General features: G+C 35.9%; 1 protein-coding gene across 4 annotated transcripts in view; it reads right to left on the reverse strand.

Annotated features, from left to right (window-relative positions):
• Positions 1-21,780, reverse strand: part of lingo2.S (leucine rich repeat and Ig domain containing 2 S homeolog) — a 723,222-nt gene that overhangs the window by 202,813 nt on the left and 498,629 nt on the right. For all 4 annotated transcript variants that reach the window (XM_041580103.1, XM_041580104.1, XM_041580101.1 and 1 more), the window contains one exon: positions 18,683-18,756. The gene's annotated coding sequence lies outside the window, so the exon portion shown is untranslated. The remainder of the gene's footprint in view (positions 1-18,682; positions 18,757-21,780) is intronic.

Consider the following 21,780-nt stretch of genomic DNA (forward strand, 5'->3'; position numbering starts at 1 on the left):
CACACTGGGCGTTTTGGGGAGATTTGGTCACTTGGCGACTAATCGCCTCGTCTTTGCGGCGACCAATCTCCCCAAACTCCTTCCCTGACTCTACGCTGGCTAAAATGAAAAAATGCCGGCACTAATCACATGCAGCACTTTGTTTACAGAAGTCGCCTGAAGTTGCCTCACGAGGAAACTTCGGGCGACTTCGAAAAACGAATCGCCGCGTGTGATTAGCGCTGGCATTTTTTCATTTCCTATTAATGCAACTTTGATCGTGCACCACCTGCAAAAGAATGATCTGAGTGCTGGTGCTGTGGGACAGTATATATATATATAGTACTTTGTTCCCATCCCTATATATTTCTAATTTTCAAAAATCATTTTCAAAAAAATTTTCTAAAAAAGGGGGCAGAAAGCCACTTGTAAATTAACTTTCTGGAATATTATGTAACATCTCAATAAAGATTGCTGCTCGCTTTAGCCATATAAAGCCAGATGACAAGACATTGCTGTGCTTCGATGTGACATATGTCTTGAAGTACAAGTATGTCTTTTATCTCCCTTAGCTTCATGCAAAAGTCATGTGTGTTCCAGGTAATTCCCCCCCCCTTTTTTTTCTGTGAACATTTTCATTGATTCCTTTATCATATTCATCTTCCTTGCCTCAAAATGTTTAAGAATGTCACTTTACCTTACTTAAACACAGGCAAGAAAATGATCTATTGCCTGTGCATTATCCCTATTCCTTTTGCCTACTGCTAGTAAAATGCAAACACAGATGATCCGACTTTCATGATTCCATTGTTGACATTACTACATCAGTGCCTAAAGTTACAGAACACTTCTAGTTCAATGCAAAACATTTTAATTTTATTTGCATCCCATTATGGACTCTATCCCCATGCGTTTGTCAATGAAGTCAATTTGATAAGCATTTGATTGTGAGATTTTCAGGTAATGGCATCCATTCCTAAATGAGTTAATATCATGGTTGTTTATTTCCATCTGCTGTTAGTAGAAGATTTGATTTGACATAGAAATGAAAAGCACTAGCTTTCATTTTTCTCTCCACACAGTTAACCTGAAACTGCATTCTATCAAGGTCACCCTCTGCCTGGAGGAGTGCTACCAGAGCTGATAAAAACTTGTTTCTAGCACGGTTCTGTTTCATCATTAGCCATCACTATGCAGGGCCCGGAGGGACTATGATAAGGATCAGGTGGTGCTGTCACATTGCAATCTCTATTTTCATACACATCACTGTCAGGTAGGGCAGGAGGACAGCATCTCTAGTTCCATCCAGTTTATGGACACCTTTCTTTCACTTGCATTGAAGGTCAGAGTTAGAAAAGATTCAGCCCTTGGCTATACAGGGATGCCTTGATCTTACCTTATGAAAAGAGAAGTAAGGGAAAGCCTGCCTGCAGTCTGCAGCTATTGTTGAACTACAAAAACTAAAACCCCTGACAACTTTCACCCGCAGAGAGAATTTACCTGACTGTAGGCTCCCTGTGTACCTGGACCATTTGAAAGGTGGTAATTTGGGACTCACATACTGTAGTGAGAATCCAGCAAAAATTCTAAGCTCCCCTGGTGATCACATTTTGGTAAAACTGTAAACTCTCTGTTATTGCATTGCCTTTTGATTTGTTATTATATTCCTTTTCACCTGCAGGGAAAGATTGGTGCTTTCAGTCATATTATTAATGCTTTGTTGTGACTATTCAAAGTAAAGGCACCAATAATACTGTCAAATTCCCGTGGGGCTGAACTTCAACTAAAAGAGACTTTAAATCAAAGTCAAACTCAAGCTGATACCTACAGAGACTCCAGGCATCTAATGCTTATTGTTTGTTTGCAATTTAAAACTAGCTTTTAGGCACCTCACTGTATTAAATGGCAAGCAAAGAGAAAATATTAGGGGAAGCTACAGATTCACATAGGTGAGAAGTATCCATAATATCAGAAGTACCCATTTCTTAGAGTGTTATTCAGGTACATCCAAGTTGAACAACTCCATTTAAATTGCACTTATCACAATCAAGATAATCAAGATATTGAGCCAAGAAAGGGTTTGACACCAAAAACAACACACATTGAACTAGGGATGCACCGAATACACTATTTTGGATTCGGCCAAACCCCCGAATCCTTCGCAAAAGATTCGGCCGAATATCAAACCCAATACGAATCCTAATTTGCATATGCAAATTAGAGATGGGAAGGGGAAAACATTTTTTACTTCCTTGTTTTGAGACAACGCAATTTCCCTCCCTGCCCCTAATTTGCATATGCAAATTAGGATTTGGATTTGGCTGAATCTAAATCCTGCTGAAAAAGGTTGAATCCCGGCCGAATCCCAAACCGAATCCTGAATTTGTGCATCCCTACATTGAACATAGGTTAAAATAATGGTTCAAACGTTGATGACTGTGTACAGTATAGGAGAACATTTAAGAAGTGCAAAACCTTTTCTGTTTAATCAGTTTTCACCATCTGTTATGATCTCCTATCTTCCTTCATAGATTGTGGTTTTCCTTTTTTAATTTCCATTCCATTTATTTTCAGCTAGGCTGTAAAGTCACAAGATTTAATATTCTGAAAAAAGTTTGAACATCAACTTACTTGAAGCCAGATATACAGTACCCCTTGTTAAATTACTTTTTTATCGGATCTTAACTTGTTTTAGATGGAAGAGTTTAAAGTCAAATTTTCAAGATGTTTTAATCTGTTTTGAAAATTAGAGGAAAATGCATTAAATTTCAGGACTATGAATTTTCATTAGATAAAACTGAGGAAAAAACTCTCAGTTACCTTTTGTTGCCATGCCATGTTAAGATTTTCTGAAATGGCGATTGCACAAAAAACTGAAAACGCGTCACTTAAAGTTGACGAAATGCGATAAAAGTCAGTTGGAAGGGAATTGATAATTGAGTTTTATTATTTGAATCTAGGTTTTTGTGATCATGTTTTTCCTCCTATGATTTCCTCCTAATAATTAACCCATTTATGATTTTTCAAGTCACAATCAGGTTTTCTGATGCAGGCTTTTTTTTTTTTTACTCAGAGTTTTCTAAATGTAATAAATATACTCTTAGGGGCATTTTAATTATGTTGTGTAAAATTAAATTCACTGCAAAAATGGTGTAAAAATCTGTGTAAAATAAATTGCAAATTTATCAAGGTGTGTAATTTACGCCATGTAAATTCCAGATGTGCCGCCTTTTTTTACATTGCTTCCAGCAGAAGCATTTAAAAAATATACACTGTACCGCCGTTCATGACAAAGCCTGTCGATGTATGCTGTATTATCCCGCTGTTTATTACACAGCATAATAAATATAGCCCTTAAGGTGCAGTAACGCATAGCAACCAATAAGCAGCTTGCATTCATGGGTCACCTGTTAAAAAGCAAAGATGTTATTGTTTTTTGTGGTTTAATGCACTTGGACAATCCTAATAAAATGTATTTTATGTGTGTGTTTATTATTGGCAGATGGAGAAGTTAGGCACAATGTGGCCTCACATATGGTCTCTGTCTGATTGGTCTTCAGGTAAGAGACTGTTGCTGATCAGCCCATGTGTGCTCACCTTTAGGGTTGGGGCACACATCTGCTTGTGTGCTTATGCCCTTAGAGTCTTTTATTACATATGGTTGTAACTCTGATTACATTTAAGTCTGAGATGATATTTCAGATAACAGGCCCACTATAAAGAAAAAAAAGCTGACTAGCACTTTGAAGACACTAAAGTTAATATGCAGGTGAACTTCACTTTTAATTGCTAATTTAATGCCCTTTTAAAGAAGAATTTTGTAATGATTTCCCCCAATTACCAAATGTGCCAGTTCTTTTAACAACCATGAAATATTTCCGATGTGACCTTGTTTTTCCTAAACAAATCAATATTTGCTCACCAATCGTTTTATTTTTAACATCAAAATACTGAAACGGAATATGCAAATGAAAGTCAAGGCTCCATAAAAGGTTACATATAAGGTATGGCATATATTACTCCTTATTCCGAAAGGTACAATTTACGTCATTGTCATTTCTCAGGAGTCTTATTTAAACAAACACTTTTTCATTATTGACATATTGGATTTCCTTCTCTAAAAATAGGATAGACTCTTGTACTTTATGTTAACTGAGCTAGGATAAATTCATGTGATTGGAAAAAGAATTCAACCGGGATTCCCCTAATGTTAAAAGTATAGTCCTCCAAATAAATGAAAAACCCCATATAGAGAAAACCCCATCTGAAACAGATACACACAGGATTTTTGTGAAAGCCAGATGATGAACAACACAGAACAATAATAAAAAAAATACTTCACAGATAATAACAGCGGCACATATTGATGTTGACTGTTTCTTATACATTCGGACTACCAATTACATTTGACAGTTTCATTAGGTTTTTGCTTTACCCTGATAACAAAAAGGTTACAATGACCTAATTCTTGGCAGACACTGCTCCCCCCCCTTCTTTTTATTGTTGCATTTACTTCACTCTGGGCACAAGTTATAAAAGAAGGACATGGAGTGATGAGATGTATCTAGTTGATTAAAGATAGGCTGATTTTTTTCACACCCCACACAAAAATCTAAAAAGCTTTTAACTGATAAACATTTGCTGGAAAAAAGTCTTATTAACCACCATAACATTTATGTTATCTATCTATCTATCTATCTATCTATCTATCTATCTATCTATCTATCTATCTATCTATTTATCTATCTAATCATCCATTGGTTCAAAACATGGTCATATACTGTACAAAAAATGGCAGTTACTGTTGTTCTGTAACAGCTCTATCAATATTAAAGCCAATAAATATACCTTCATCTCCTGCCTGTCTGTCTATCTATCCACATTTTCTTCACATAGAGAAATCATTTGCAAACACCCTCTGTAGATGATAAATGCATGCACTGCTGATCTGAATACATGTCTTCAAAAATATCCAAAAATATCCAGACTTGAAGTACAGTGGTACAAATAATATAGGGGCAAATGTACAATGTACTAACCATGCATTTTCTATATGATGCAACCAGACAGATAGCATTACTATTTACCACCAGCATGAGCACACATGCACTAAAGGCTTTCCGTTAAAAACTTGCATTCTATCTGTTCAGCTTAGTTCTATGTTCTGGGTTCCTTTTGGTGTAAGGGTCTGCAAATGTTAATTTTAGAACTGTTAGTTGAGGCAGGTAAGTTATCTGTCCCTGCATCTGTCATACTCACAAACAGACCTACCCATAACAAATAAAAGCCACTGAAACATTGTTCATTAAATATCAGTAGGATACATTATACACCTGTCTGCATACCCTGCTGTGAAATGTATATTTCATATAAATACTGTATTCCGTTTCCACCTTCCATCTGTAAGCATTTCTTTAGTCTACTACTATTCAGTAGTAACTATAAGGTCTATGTAACTATAAGAAGAAAAATGTCCTGCATCACGTATGAAACTTTATAGTTGCAATTCTTAATAGATAGCATTGACTATGTTTTCACAAATGTTTTTTAGAGGAAAGACATGAGGGGTAATTTAGGAGCGCACCCACAACAGTTCTAAACAAATGCAATGGAAAGCACATATTCATGCTATTAATTAAGGTACCAGAAAGGGGTAGCCTGGAGCCACTGCTATCCTGGCCTTCACAATAGCTCTAGTGTTCCACCAGACATATGCACATTGAACTGAATGCAAAAGCTGTTTTTAATGTATATTGTGGAAGTGATGCAACCCCAAGTCTCAAAATGCATCTCACAAAAAACTTCTCAACAGTATCCGTTATAATGCAGCAGATGCAATTGTGGCAGACCCACCTTGGAGCATGGACACCTTGGAGCATGGACTGCACTGTTGTCATGGAAATTCAGTTACCAGAGATCAATTGAGGTAAAAAAAGATAAAGTTTATTCAACACAAGCTCCATGGATTCTGAACTCACAAGGAGTCAGAACTCCAAACAAAGGAATCACAGAGTTTTTAGACTTAGGAATGTATGACATGAGAACATATACATGCAGGAATGAAAAGCAGTTACCGGTGGGAGAGCATAGAGATATTGCACCACATCACAGAAAAACAAAGAACTGTTTTTAGAGCCACAAAGTTGGTTCTGCCTAAAGGCCAGGGTACTAGTAACCAATGCTAACTTGATAACAGAATCCATTCAACTTAGGGGGGGTATCATGGGGGAGTCTGCATATACTTGCACTTTAATGCTTTAATAGTTTCATATGTCATCTGCTGAAGAAATCTGTGCAGCATACAATATATACTGTAGATTCATGCAGATTCCATGGAGCACTGCAGCTTGTTTATTTACTCCAGGTTGCAACCCATAGCCATAATTTATTGGAATGCGGAGTTTCATCATGGGCGCCGAATTCTGGCAACGTTTCCCTATTGTTACTTTGGCAATGCAAGCAATTAAAAAATTCAAAGATTAAAAGAAGATGTGCTAGTGTTCATTTCTGCCTAGCGCAAATTCGCTAGATGTCTTGCGATCAGGTTAATTTGCATACGGTGGGAAATTTAAAGTTGAGTTGATGTATATGTTGCAGCAAATACATTACATTACACAAGTCCAGGGAACCTTAATAAAGAAAATAGAGTTGTTATAATTCCCTACACATGAGCCCACTGTATAGTTCATGTTCCATTTGATACAAAATGTATGGAGGAACGCGGTTACCCAAAAAACATTTTAAGGACTTTTGCAAGCTATCACTCTGAAAAAGGAAAAGACTCCAGCGTTTTTTGGACTTAGAAGCTTTTTCCACTAAAAAATATGATGTAAGAAAAAAATATAATGTAAGATTAAGGAAGATGCACTCCAGTGCACTTCACCTGATCTGAGCTGGCGAAGGCAAGTCTCTGCATTTCATTGAATTTGCAGAGTAACATCCATTCGCCAGAGCTAATTGTCGCATTGTGATAGAGTGCGAATGACCGCTAGTGTCTATTTCTTTTGCCATCGAATTGCCGCTAGCATTAGCCACTTCACCCTCAAGTAAATCTGCCCCTAAGACCCCAAACTGAAAAGCCATAGCCAAATTTTTAATTATATTGCAGTGTGTAATATACAGTATCTGACCAGTAGGTGTCACAATACACAACAGTGTATGTTATCATTGGGGATGCACCAAATCCAGGATTCGGTTCAGGATTCGGCCGAATTCTTCTGTCCGGCCGAACCGAATCTGAATTCTAATTTGCATATGCAAATTAGGGGTGGAGAGGGAAATCGCGTGACTTTTTGTCACAAAACAAGGAAGTAAAAAATGTTTTCCCCTTCCTACCCCTTATTTGTATATGCAAATTAGGATTTGGTTCAGTATTCGGCCGAATCCTTCGTGAAGGATTTGGGGGGTTCGGCTGAATACAAAATAGTGGATTCGGTGCATCCTTAGTTATCATAGTACCCTCTACCTTATGCTGTGTATTACTGTAGATTTTTGTAAATGAAACACGCAGTTAACAACTGTTTGTCCTTTCTGCACAATGCTGACTAAGAAAACTCAACAAAAGAGGAGACAAGGATGCCCCTTCTGTTTCTAAAGTGACATTACCTCACGTGTTTGAGTTTATAAATTTGTGGAATTAGTACCAGTGATATACATTGCTGCATAACCATTTAGAAACAGAATGTTATAGAAAAACACATATCTCAGTATATGGAGCAGGCAATAACAAATCCAAGTTCAAACAGAGGTCTGATAAGGCAACAATCAAAAACAAAGTCCCAGAGAAAAGGCTGAAGGTCAGGGCAGGCAGAAAACAAGAAGGCCAAGTAAGGTCAAGTTAGAATATGGGGAGTGAGTACAAGGCAGAAACTGAACTTACAGAATTATGCAGCAAGCATGCAGGAAATAGGATCTGGAAACAGAACAGGAATACAAACAGAAGACTTGGAGAATGCAATAAGATGATGATCCACCACAAATTGCATTAGATAAGACTATTGCCTGCTGCTGGATTGAGAGGATGAACCAGGGAATACAGACAGGGGAAACAGCCATTAACATAACCTGTCATGGTTTCCTGTGCTTTAAAAGGAACATTTACATAAAAATATTCAGATATACAGATTAAAACATTTAACTGGAATAGTAATATGTATCAACCTGTTGCTGATTTGCTTAGTCTTTGCCATGACTGGGCTCTTTGCAATGATAGACCATTTAACTTGATGACACTCACCACCCCCTTACTGCTTTCTTGCAACCTAAATTATGCACTGACATTAGTCTGAAGTAAGTAAATAACCCCTTATATGTCTGACAAATATGTAGGCTCCCTGGACTGCATACTGCCTCAAATTAATATATAACCAGCAAAATGTTTTAATGCTAAAAATGAATTCTTCATACCAAAGAAAGAAATAAAGCTTGCAGCAGTTGTCTACTACAAAAAATAAATTTCCACTTCCTATACCTATTTCCGGGTACATGGTCATGGAGATTTAGCTCCGTGTGCAAATATTGAAAACACTGAATCATATATATATATATAAATATACATATATATACATATATATATATGTGTGTGTGTGTGTGTGTGTAAAATGTACTGTACATAAAGTAAAATATTTTCCTGGTTGATTTTTTAAGGACTCTAGATTCAATCAATATGTATGTGAAGCTGTTTTTCCACCTTGGATCCTTTTCTTATATGCTATGCAACTAATCTGCAAACAGATAAAATAAATGCAAATAAATTCTAAGAAAATGATAAACTCTGACAATATATTCTGCTCATCACACTGTTTTCATACCAATTAACCTTTTACACAATTGTTAGTAAAAGTGGAGTTTTCCTGTGAAAGAAACAGGAGACAATGACAAGTTAGGCTCAGAGAAAACATTTATATTTTAGAGCTGGAGCATTATTTTGTTAAGTAGCAATTACAGGAATAGAACACAATGCTGCTATATCATGTACAGCGACAATACAAACAGTGATATTTATACTTATATTATAAGCTTGGGTAAAGAAGTGACATTTCGAGGGTTATTTATTAAAGTCGGAATGCCAAAAATTCATGTTTATTTGAATCAAGTTTCGGGAAAAAGGCCAAAAAAATCATTGGGGAAAACCTCCAAAAAAAAGCTCGCTTTAATCAAGTTTTCCCCCAATCCAATTAAATCTTGATTTTTTTTTATAATAAATAAGGTAAAATCATGGATTCTAGTTTGGTCAGACTTTTTGATTGGAAAAAATATGAAAAATCAGAAAAATTTTGATAAACAACCCCCTTAAACAAGTGTTTAAAGAGGTGGAAGCTCAATGAATGAATTGGGAAAAAGCATCATAGATATCATATGGAGATGTTACTGTGGATAAATGAGTGAGCATGAAGGAAGGAAAGTGCATGTAGAATGAAAATTATACCAATCGGTGTATTTAATTATTAAAAAGGTCACATAAGCAAACATGGTTAAATTATACTAGAATCTGTATATGTTAGATATATGACAGGTAGCCAATGCAGGGATAGGGTAGGCATTTTGGGAACATTGAACAGAAGAGATATGTATAATTATTAAAAATGAATAGGAGTTAAATTATTCTGCACAGTGGAAGGCCACAGAACATTGAAATTGCCCTATAGCTGCAAAACCTTTTTTATCTAAGGACCATAAAAGAACACCCTCAGAATCTTTGCATCAACAAATCTGTCAAGGTTTTTGAGCCATCTAGAAATATAATTAGCAAGTACATGGATTTGATGAAATTCTTGACGCTGTGCACATTTCTTGCCAGATGGATGACTGACCTATTTCTCCAGCTTCTGAGTACATATATGTTTACCTCCTGCATCATAATTATCATTGCACATTTAGGGGCATCCGCACAGGGAAGTGTTCTTTATTTAATAGATTACAATTATGAATAATTTTATAAATATTTAATAGCATGCACATATACGTATAGGCTCATGCAACAGGTATAGAATCTCACCTATTTTGATGTGGCATTAGTAGGTCATCAGAATTCTTTCTGGTTACCTTGCCTTGCTGTCTGCAATCTGTCTACAGATCCATTCTCAATTCCATTTGCTCAATATGAATTGATTAGATTCCTTTCATTTGTGCATGATGCACAAGCATCAGAAAAAATGTCTGGATTTATGCCATAGAATTCACTTTGAAAAACACCAAAGGGTCAACAAGAAATCTATTGTGTGATGATGTATGGATCTTACATCCTTATGTGCATGATCAGCACTGCATTTCATTGTGACTGCCAAAAAATGCCTTTAATACTAAATAAATGACATCCTTCATTTATTAACTCACTTTCAACACATGACACCTATAAGAATGTTAAAAGCATGCAGTCTCTGACCTACTTAACTATGTAACCTCTCATTTTTATATGCCTAAAACTACACACAACAAAAAAAAAATCCTTTTTGAAACCCCCTGGGGTCCACTGAATGGGTAGATGGTACAGAATTATTTATTCATTATTAAAATATCTCAATGTATTACTCTACTAGTTCTATCGTTTCACTTTTTACGACAGAAATGTAATTAGCAGTCTGGCTTCACCCAGTATCCATAAGCCACATTGTAAACATCATTTACCCATCATGTGTCACCCCTGCAACATTTTTGGATGCATGGCTTTTAAGAAAGTTACCAGTACAATAGACAGTTGTGGTTTTGGGAAACTGGCCTGTGAAGACAGTCTACTCAAGCCTCTGACTTTAACAACCTATAGGAAGGCGGGCCAGTTAGAGAGCTTAATTAGTGACCTGGGTCTCCTTTATATATACACAAAAATGCTTTATCTCTCTGAATTTCATATGGCAGATAATAAAGATAAACTTAATAGTCATTAATTGTTCACTGTTTACTGTTCCCCATTTCATTGGAAAGGTAAGACAAAGTTTTTTTTCGCAGGGCTAATTATAGAAATGACTTTGCTCAGATCACCTTCAAATTTCCCCTATATCACTCTGATAAATATGCGATAAGTAACTGGAACACAGACAATTATTTTTTTCCCTCTGCATCGAATCTTTGTAGGAGATCAAGAAGATTTCTTGTGTAAAAGGAATAATAAAACAAGTACTTCTACATGCTAACGCAAATCATTAGTATAGTATAAAAGGAAGTCCTATTACACATGAATCATAAGAACTATTTTTTATTAAGTTGCTGCATAAATTTGCCCTCTGGTTTATTACTGATTTGTTAGTATTAAATTCAAGCTAAGACATATATTTCATGCAGATGTGGGCTACAGTTTGTACATATGAAGGGTCATTTATATCATAAAGTATATTTATATTATGTGCAGGACAGGGGACAAAGTGCAAAAAAACAGGGGTAACCACCATATTTTTTGCACTTTGTATACTGCCTTGCATGTAGAAGAACTGCCTTTGCACTTCAAATTAGAGTATAGAGAGCTGCATGCTCCAGATAAATACAGTGTTGCCTGCATTTGGCAATGTTGTATTCTGAAGGGGCAGGAGGGTTCAGCATGTAGGTGTCCTCTGTAACCTATTCATCCCCTAACAAAATGTAAGGTGCAGAGCCCAGTCCACAGACATAACTGCTCGTTGAATGATGGGTTTCTGTTGACAACCTTTATTATTTTCCTACATCTCCATCATATATATATTTATATATATATATATATATATATATATATATATATATATATATATATATATATATATATATATATATATATATATATATATATATATATATATATATATATATAGATAGATTACAGTTTTTACCTACTTAACCTGCAATGTTAGTAGCAGTTGTGGCTGCTTTTCCAATTGCCTTCAATTTTAAATAGAAAAGTTCGTATGATTTCTCCAAATATTACTGACATATATACATGTACTGAAAATTCCTTTAGGTGAGTAATTACAGTTTTTATTTTTATTTCAGAATAAGGGATCCTATGTTAACTTTTCATAGGTTATAAGCAATGTGCAAAGCAATGATACTTACTGGTTATTGCACGTTTTAATCTGTCATTGGATGATCCTAAATCATTTTAAGAGCTGCATGGATGTGACAGAAACAAGAGAAGCAAGCCAAGCCATTCGCATTACAGTAGTTGAGGATAAGAATATTCTGTGAGATATACAAGCTGTCAACTAGCAGGAAAGGTCATGTACAATCAGAAATCTAGAATTATTTAAGATATTTAGGCAATCTTATATTGGTCTCCTATCTAAAATCTGATATTTATGACCCTGACTTACTGCCTTACTGGAAAAAAAGAGTGCTAGTAGTTGCATTTATTAAATTTTTAGCACCTGCTGTTACAATGAATAATGCTGAATTGTCGGTTATAATACGACAGACTCATGCACATTTTTGTAAAATTGCACTTACTTTGTACATAACTCATCATATGCAATGGGGGAGAAAGATGGGGAAAAAAAACGTACATTTCCTCTGGTTGCAATATTTTGTGCTCGCCCTTTTACATAAGCTCTAGTGTAAATGCCTGCCATTGCTGATAAAAAAAAAGAAAATGCACTCTAAAATCAGGTTCCAGCTGTAAACCCATGTAAATCCCAATTACAACAAGGATGAACAATCTTAAATATAGTACGCAGATACCAGCAACACTCTGAATTCAGAGGACCACCAATGTTTATGCCTGGTTCTAAGATGGCGCATAGACAGTAAATTGGACTTCCCTGATATGCCCCTACCTTGTTAGTCATTTACAAAAGAGCTTGAGGGAATGCAAATGCCTTTTCCCAATGATTTTCAAATGCAACTATTAGGCTAATGTTCCCCTTTGATATGTTTTTCTTTTTATATAACCCACATAGTACACTGCCAGGAACATTTTCAAATCTACTTGATTTAGATGTGTACAATGATAGTACCAGAAGGCTTGCTTATAAAGCTTTGTGTACCTTATTCAGCAAGTAGTAATGCATGTACTGAATCAATACACTACTATACAGTATGCAGGTATGGGACTTATTATCCAGAAAGCTTGGGGGCTAAAGTTTTCTGGATAAGAGATAACTCGGATCTCAAGTCTACTAAAAAATTCTGTAAACATTAATTAAAACTAATAGCATTGTTTGCCTCCAATAAGGATTGATTATATCTTAGCTGGAGTTCATGGGAGATGGTCTTCCCATAATTCAGGGAATTCTGGATATCTGGTTTCTGGATAATGGATCCAATACATATACCAATAGTATTTAATACTATTCAGAATTGTGAATTTGTTTGGACCTAGTTTTGCAGGTTGCACACACTTATATTTAGTAACTAAGGTCTTGTGTTTTGTTCCAGGGTATTTTCATATTTTCTTCCATGTTTAGTAAATGTATGAATGGAGCAGTACACACTTATTCTGTACCCTGATCATACATTATATTCACATTCAGTATGTCTTATCATGCAGCTAAATCGTTTCTTTAGAAAATGTCCTCCTGTAACAGATGTCTTCTAACATTTGTAGAGGTTTGCTCAGCCTTCACAAACTCAGTGGTGGTGGATTTTAAATATCTAAACATAACATTAATTTTACTGACCCTTTGTGCACTAAGCTTCCCCACATTCTGGGTGGTCTGAAAGCCTGATAGTGGCACCAGTATGCAGAAGAGTGTTGCCATATGATGCACAATAATATATTGTGGTGTCTAGTCCTTTGCTAACCAAGCTATTCGATCATCTTATATTACAAATAATCAAATTAGTGCAATTTGAACTTTTGCATTTGGTCAAATAATTAAAACTGTTTAAATGTGGGCTGAATTAACAGATGACTTCAGAACTAGGGACAAGCGGAACACCATTAAACCCAGAATTCTAACATTTAGGGGCAGATTTATCAAGGGTCGAATTTCGAGGGTTAAAAAACCCTCTAATTCGAACCCTCAAAGTATAATCCTTCGAATTCGAATATCAAATTCGAAAGATTTTAGCACAAAACATTCGATCAAATAAAATGATAAAATCCTTCGAATCGAACGATTCGAACGATTTTAAGTGGTCGATCGAAGGATTTTTATTCAACCCCAAAAAACGTAGAAAAGTGCTGGGGAATGTCCCCATAGGCTAACATTGGACTTTGGTAGGTTTAAACTGGCGAAGTATGAAGTCAAAGTTTTTTTTAAAGAGACAGTACTTCGATTATCGAATGGTCGAACGATTTTTACTTCGAATCATTTGAATCATTCGATCCGGTCGAATTCGATCAAATTTGACCAATTCGATGGTCGAAGTACCCAAAATACTTTGAAATTTGAATATTCTTTTATTCGAATTATTCACTCAAGCTTAGTAAATCTGCCCCTTACAGTATAAATGCAATTAACAACCTTCCTCTGACCCTGGATAGCTTCTTTCCATCTTTCTAGCTGTTTCACAGAATCTTTAAATGAAAGTTTTCTGAAGAACTGAAGTGTCTTCTTTTATTTGATGCTTAAAGTTATTCAAGCATTGCTCTGTTTTAACAAAACATGATCTGGTGCAGCTTGCTTAATGGTTAATTTAGCAAGCTCTGAGGTGGCTAATGTCAGCTGAAAAATACAACTGCCTTCAGAGCACATCTTGGATGATTTCTGATATGCATTGGATCTTACTGAGTGACCTCCACTTTCAGACATGCAAACATTGAGGCAAATTCACAAATGGGCTATTTTTCACCTGGGAAGGCTTTGCCACACTTTGCGGCACTTCGTAAGGTGCAAATTCACTACCACTATGCTAATTCTCTAAAATCTAAAGTTGCGTCTCTGTAGCCGAACTCTGGCAGAGTTTCGCTAGTGCTAATCCATTAGCGCGACTATTTCATAGCAAACTTTCGCTAACGTTCGTTTCTGCCTAGTGAAACTTTGTTAGTACACTTACGCTTAGGTCAATTTGAATAGGGTGACTACATATAGGTTGTGTATATGTCTTTATTAGTGATATTGGTGCAAATGTTTGAAGTGGCCACTTATTATAAAAATGTCCAAGGAAGCAAAATAAAGACAAACAAGATCATCTAGTGCCCTAGACATGAGCCCATGCTAAAACAAATGTGGCATTCCCCTCAAATGGCAAAAATGTTCAATAGTTAGAAGTTTTAAAGACAACCCCGCTTTAAAATATGAAAAAACGCCAGCGTTTTTTTTAATAATTTTTATGACATTTTGGCATTCAGGATATGATGTCACTGACATCAGATTGAGGAGGATGTAGCTTCATTTTATCAGTTCGCCATGTCTAAGCTGGTGAAGGAAACTCTGGGGAAAGAGGTAACGCTCCGTAAAATTCACACTTTAGTGAATTCGCGGAGTAACGATTGTTTGCCTGAGCGAAAATTCCCCTGGCAATTGGGCACAAAACGTTGTTAGTGATGTACTCTTTAATTAACGAATTGTCTTCTATGCCTGTTAGCAAGTGGGTGAGCACTTCTTAGGGACCCCATACAAATTAAAACTGTAATGCAAACTAGGTCATTCCCTACAAGACATACAGTATGGCTTTGTATATAAAATGGATATGGGTTTGCTCACAGTTTTCCCTCCCAGTTCATTCTGTGTATTTAGCTTCACAATTGTTAAAAATAGAACCCACTTTAAAGGATATTAAGAGATGCATGAAAGCAAGATTTTATAATAACATGTATTATGTGCTTCTTGGGGTCGTTGAGTGTTCTCTGAGTCTGGCTTGTATCTTAAATAAGGTTCCATGCAAATTAAATTATATAAGTGACACTCCTTTTGGGGAAGCTATTCTAAAACATTAATTTTTTACTAAATACACTTTTTGTGAATGATCATAGTTCATCATACAAAAGTTCATTTTGTGAAATATTATAAAACATCTTTTCTATCAATATTTAAGGTACTTATTAATAAATTGATTATACAAGTGCAACTAATATGAGTCTATTTATACACTGACGAACCAGCCAAATTCCTTTTTTCTTTCCTACCTTTTCCATCTTGACACATGAGACTAAAGTTATCTACTAAAATACAAAAATTTTCTTAAAACCACTTCGACCAAACGCCCATCCAAATTGTTGCTGTATTAATCAATAAATTAACTCAAAAAAATCTGGTGTGGGATTTTTTCAGATTTGATGCCCGAAAACCACAAATGATTCCAGTGGCGCAACTAGAAATGACTGGGCCCCACAACAAATTATTTTTCAGGTCTCCAAAATGTCTAGAGATTGACCTGTTTTTCCAATAATTATTTACATTGTATATGACTTAAGGCCTCATGGGGCCCCTATACCTCCTGGGCCCCCTGCAGTCACAGGGTCTGCTTCCTCTATGGTTATGCCACAGAATGATTCCAATTATTGTACGAAACACAGTGCAGACCATGATATCTTCCAATTGTAAACAAGACATTTGCCATTGACTTCTACATGGCTTCAGCAGGTTTGAGATGGAGTACTTTTTTATTCAGACTTTTAACAGCTCCGGGGTTTAATAAATCAAGAAAAATTTTGGTTTTTTTATCTTTGAGTTTTCCCCCTTTAAAGCTCTGACCGGAAAAAAAATCAAACTTTAATAAATAACTTCTATTTAATGTCTATAAAAATTTATATTTGCAAGTGCTCTCATTAAGTTAAAACATATATGTCTAATAATAAAACTGGGCTTAAAATTGACCATACACTTGCTGAATTCAGTCAATTCCTTAGTCCTAAGAACTGAACAAAAAAGTCAACAAGTAAAATATTACTACTATTGTGAAATGAAACAAGTATGACAGAGAATATGGGCTGAGCAAGACATGAAGAAGAAGAATCTTGAGTGGAACAGACTTATTTTTAATAAAACCCCTGTAGCTTCTTTGATACCCTTTTTGACAGTAGTTGAAACTAGTAGTGGTAAGGACACTCAGCCAGGCCCCTGGAAAAAAAACTCCTCCCCCATAGTGTGCTGTTGTGGTGACCCTATCCCAGCCAACAACCAACACAGCACCATTATCCACTCATGTCTGCTTGCACACATGCATCAGACAGTAGGGAGTTATGTTTCTAAATGGAAGGTATAGAAAGTAAGTACTGTACAGTGCATTCATGAGGGAGAGTATAGGGGGTCATTGCCTAGTTCTGCCCCCCCACTCTCACCCAGGCCTCCTGCCCCCTACTGTTTGAAACATAACATTATATAGATCAGAAGTTTCTGCTTTTGAAAATGCCAAAAACACTTTCTACTGTTAGATCTGGGTCATGTTGTTTTATCTTTATATAGACATATACTTTTATAGACAAGACATATATGTACTACTAAATATTGATTTGATGGGGTGAACAGAGAACAGATCCAGAGATAAGACAATAGAAACCATTCTCAATAACCACTGTGCAATGTTACACTTCAATTTCATTTTTAAAAACCACCCATAGTTTGTAAACAGAAGACGTTTATAAGGATCTATATCAATGCTGGAAAGTATTAAAGGAGAAGGAAAGCTACAGAAGCAGTTCATTACCAATAGATTAGCCACAATAGTGAAAGCTATAACACTATATTTATTATGCAGAATGCTTTACCATACCTGAGTAAACCACTCTAGAAGCTCTCTCCACTTGTTTAGAATAGCAGCTGCCATATTAGATTGGTGTGACATCAGTTCCTGCTTGACACTCCCTGCTTCCTGCTCACTCATAGCTCTTGGCTCAGATTACAACACAGAGGGAAAAAAGGGAGGGGGAGAGGGAGGAGAAAACTGAGCATGTTCAAGACCTAGCCCTGGAGGTTTAAACTGAAAACAGGAAGTCTAATACAGTAGCCTGTGTATACACAATAGAAGGAAAGAAATGTGGTGCTTCTTTTGACAATGGACTCAGAGCAGCATTACTTTGAGGGTTTACTGGTGTATTTATATAGACCTTTCTGATAAAGCTTACTTAATTTTAGCCTTTCCTTCTCTTTTAAGTGTTGTTGAATAATCGGAGCAGCCATGCATGTTCACAAGCAAAGGCAACAACAAACAGGAACCCATTTTTTCCATCTGTTATCAGCCATATTGAGATTTTCACATCTAACTTGTTCTGCTTTTGTCTCCTGCCTCTGGGACAACAAAAGAGCCAATATCATATTACAAAGTAGCAATATACTCCATAAACACAACGTTCACTGACTGGGAATTCTTTTAAGTTAAGACAATCAAAAAGATATTTGTGGAGTATGCAGCACCAAAGACTCAATAATGTTTCCAGCCTGTTAGAAATCCTAGATCTGCCTTTATTTCTACTGCTCTTACATTCATGCCTCATTGAGCTATGTCAGTTTTTCTTCTAATGCAGTTGCAAAATAGAAATTGAAAGAATGAAATTGAGATTCAAAGGTTAATATAGTTTTTGGCAGATGAAGAAAACTCCAGTAGAAAAAGAAATATATTGTAAAATAAAAGTAAGATCCTCTCCTGGCATCTCTTTGCATCTCCTTGCAATATAAGCCTATTTCTCTGTATGATTTGCAGGGGGAGCTAGAAGCAATATTGAATTAGTGTGGAACCAAGCCGTGAATTTAGATGGAAACTGGAATTTTGCTTGGAGATTCGTAATAGTTTTTTCCCCTTCAACTATGTGTATCATTAGATTTTAGTTTGCTTTAGATGATGGTAGAAGCACCCTGAAGCTCTTAGACAAGAGGCACAGCATACTGTAGATTAACTAAATAAAATATTCAGAAAGACTTGCCTTAACTTGTTTTATTCAGTGTCAACAGCAGCCCATAGCACTGAATTGGCTTAGTTTTCATTCAGTGGTTCAACCTGAGAAAAAAATGAAAAAGTGTTAATCTCTTAATTTAAATACATTGGTGTTTAGCTTCCTAAGAACACCTAGTATGACCTGGGCCGGTAGTGATGATAAAATGCTATTCATGAAAACAAAGGAGTTGACCTTTTCTGTACTGCCATAGCTGCAGTGTACTGTTAAATAGGATTCTGTTAGCAGGTGTCCTTCAAGTTCAAGCCTATAATAAACTCTTTGGTATTTGTGCATCCTGGAAGACCAGCAAACAGACTAATAATAGACTAATAAATGTTGCTTAAACTCTCCTTAATTATGACTATAGTAGGTTTATGGTAATGGTAGATGGAGTGTTTTGTCTTCTGCAGAAAACAGTGGTGGGAAGAGGTGGGCCTAAGGCTTCTGACCACCTCATGTTCTTTAGAATTGCCTGGATCACCTGGATTAGTGATAGGTGGACCTCCATACAAAAAATCCATCAGTGAGACAAGCAGGGCACTCACCAATAAATAGCATTAGGAGTGCTAACAAGTAGGCAGGGTTTTTTTCCCAAAGCTGTCCCTTGCGTCATTGATCTTGAGGAGAATATTTCTGTTGGGTAAAGGCATTTAGCATAGGAGCTCAAAAAGAAGTAAGTGGGATGAATTATAAAGAATGAAAGAAACATGTGGCTAAAGGAGTTTATTAAAACCGAATTGCTGTGTGGTTTCTAAAAAGATGTAGATGAATTTTTGGAATAGGGTGTACCTGGCTTCTATCCCAACACAGCAACAAAGAATAGCAAGTATAACCTCCGTTAATATACGTTTCTAAACAGAATTAAACTTCCAGTGCTGTGCTCTGCTAATTAGCCTATATTAAGCAAACTAAGGGAAACAAAGACAATCCAGAATAATCAGACTATTTTCATAATCATGGATAACAGATGCATGCCAAATTATTCGAATAAAAAGCAAAATAAAAAGAGCATTGAGGGAAAGGAAATAAATGTCACAATAAAACAAGCTGGTTGGGATCCATTGAACCCCTATTTATTTTTTTGTATTAATTTGAATAATTCCATCTAGATTTGCAGGCAAGTACAAATTACCAGATTGATCAATCTAATTGAATATGCACACAATGCTCTTGTCAAGGACAATTGTATTTTTGTTAGATAAAGTGGTGGTTATTTTGGACCATTCTCACAAGGGTTTTTGCTAATTGACTTGTTTACTAATAGATAAGGTCCTTGCATAATTAGCATAAGTTCTAAGCAGGATATAATTGGTGAAACCATAGTTCATGGATCTCTAGTTCACAAATGAGAACCAGCACTAATGGAGACAAACCGTAGAGCCTGCTATATCATACATGTAATTGCAATCACATGTGGCTAATTGTTCTGTGTAGGCTTCATTACTTTTCTGTCACATGGTTTACATGGGCTTGTGCAAATGGTTCATTTGAAAGTAATGATACATAAATTATGCAATGAATCATTGGTGATTCATGAAGTTCAGACCAATTTGATTTACAGCTCATGTACACATGTATATCCAGACAAAATATGTGATTTAGAAGCCACTGTGCTGAACAGTGATAAAAATAACTTTTTTTTTTTTTTATTTATTTATCAAAATCCAAAATTTTCTGAATAATTTAATTAAAAAAGTCTGACCAAACTAGAATATAAGATTGGAGCTTATTTATTATTGAAAAAGCACAATTTAATTGGATCAGGGACAAACCTGGAAAAACTCATGAAGATCCAAATTGTACGATTTTTTCTGAGTTTTTTCCATAATCACTTTTTGGGCTTCTTCCCGAAAAGCCTGAATTGTTCGGGTTTTTGCCTTAAAAGTCTGAAATAGTCTGTATTTTCAGACTAATTCCAGCACAGACCACAGAAAATTCCAAATAGGATAAGGTCCTCTCCCATTGACTTATATAAAACCTTGGTATACAGTACGTCTGAGATGCCGGATTTTCAATTTCAGATTTTTTCCATCCTTGGGGTATAATTAATCTTAAAAAATTTGGGTTTTTATTTTCCACAAAAAATTTGCATTTTATATTAAAAAGAACTAATTTTTTTTGGGAGTTTTTGGCATTTCGGCTTTAATAAACAATGTTCTTAAAGTATATATGTATCCCCAATATTCTCGTACATACCCCTAGACCTTTTCCAAAAATATTAAAAGAAAATAGTTAAACCATCACTTATTCTATACTACAAAAATGCTCTTTCGGTGCTGTACTGTCATTATTTTGTAAATATTAGCATATGCATTTTATACCAATAAATATAACATGTACACAACGTATCCAATGTCCTTGAGTCCATCAAAATGAAAGCACAAACACTATGCTACTATTACATCCTACAGACAGATAGCAAGGAAATAATACTGCTAAGTGGACCTTGAACATCTCAAGGCATTTAACATATGGCAGCGCCAATATTTCAATGAGTATGATGCAGTTCTCCTAAATTGCAATGTTCTCCAATATTTCAATTGGTTATAATCTTTTTTTTTTTTTATATAGTTTTTTAGATTATTTGCCTTTCTCCTCTGCCTCATTACAGCTTTAGGGCTTACTGACCCTCAAAATTAAACAAAATATTGCTCTGTGAGATTAAAATATACTTGTTAAATAGGGATGCACCGAATCCAGGATTCGGTTCGGGATTCGGCCAGGATTCGTCCTTTTTCAGCAGGATTCGGATTCGGCTGAATCCTTCTTGCCGGCTGGACCGAATACAAATCCTAATTTGTATATGCAAATTAGGGGTGGGGAGGGAAATCTCGTGACTTTTTGTCACAAAACAAGGAAGTAAAAATGTTTTCCCCTTCCCACCCCTAATTTTCATATGCAAATTAGGGCTCGGATTCGGTTCGGTATTCGGCCGAATCTTTCAAAAAGGATTCGGGTGTTCGGCCGAATCCAAAATAGCGGATTCGGTGCATCCCTATTATTAAATGTACTTATCTTTTTCACCGGACCCTCTCTTATTCATATTTCATTCAAGCTACCTGCTTGCTAGAATGAATTGGACCTTG

The sequence above is a fragment of the Xenopus laevis genome, chromosome 1S (genome assembly GCF_017654675.1).
Source record: "Xenopus laevis strain J_2021 chromosome 1S, Xenopus_laevis_v10.1, whole genome shotgun sequence".
In the NCBI taxonomy this organism is placed as follows: Eukaryota; Metazoa; Chordata; class Amphibia; order Anura; family Pipidae; genus Xenopus; species Xenopus laevis.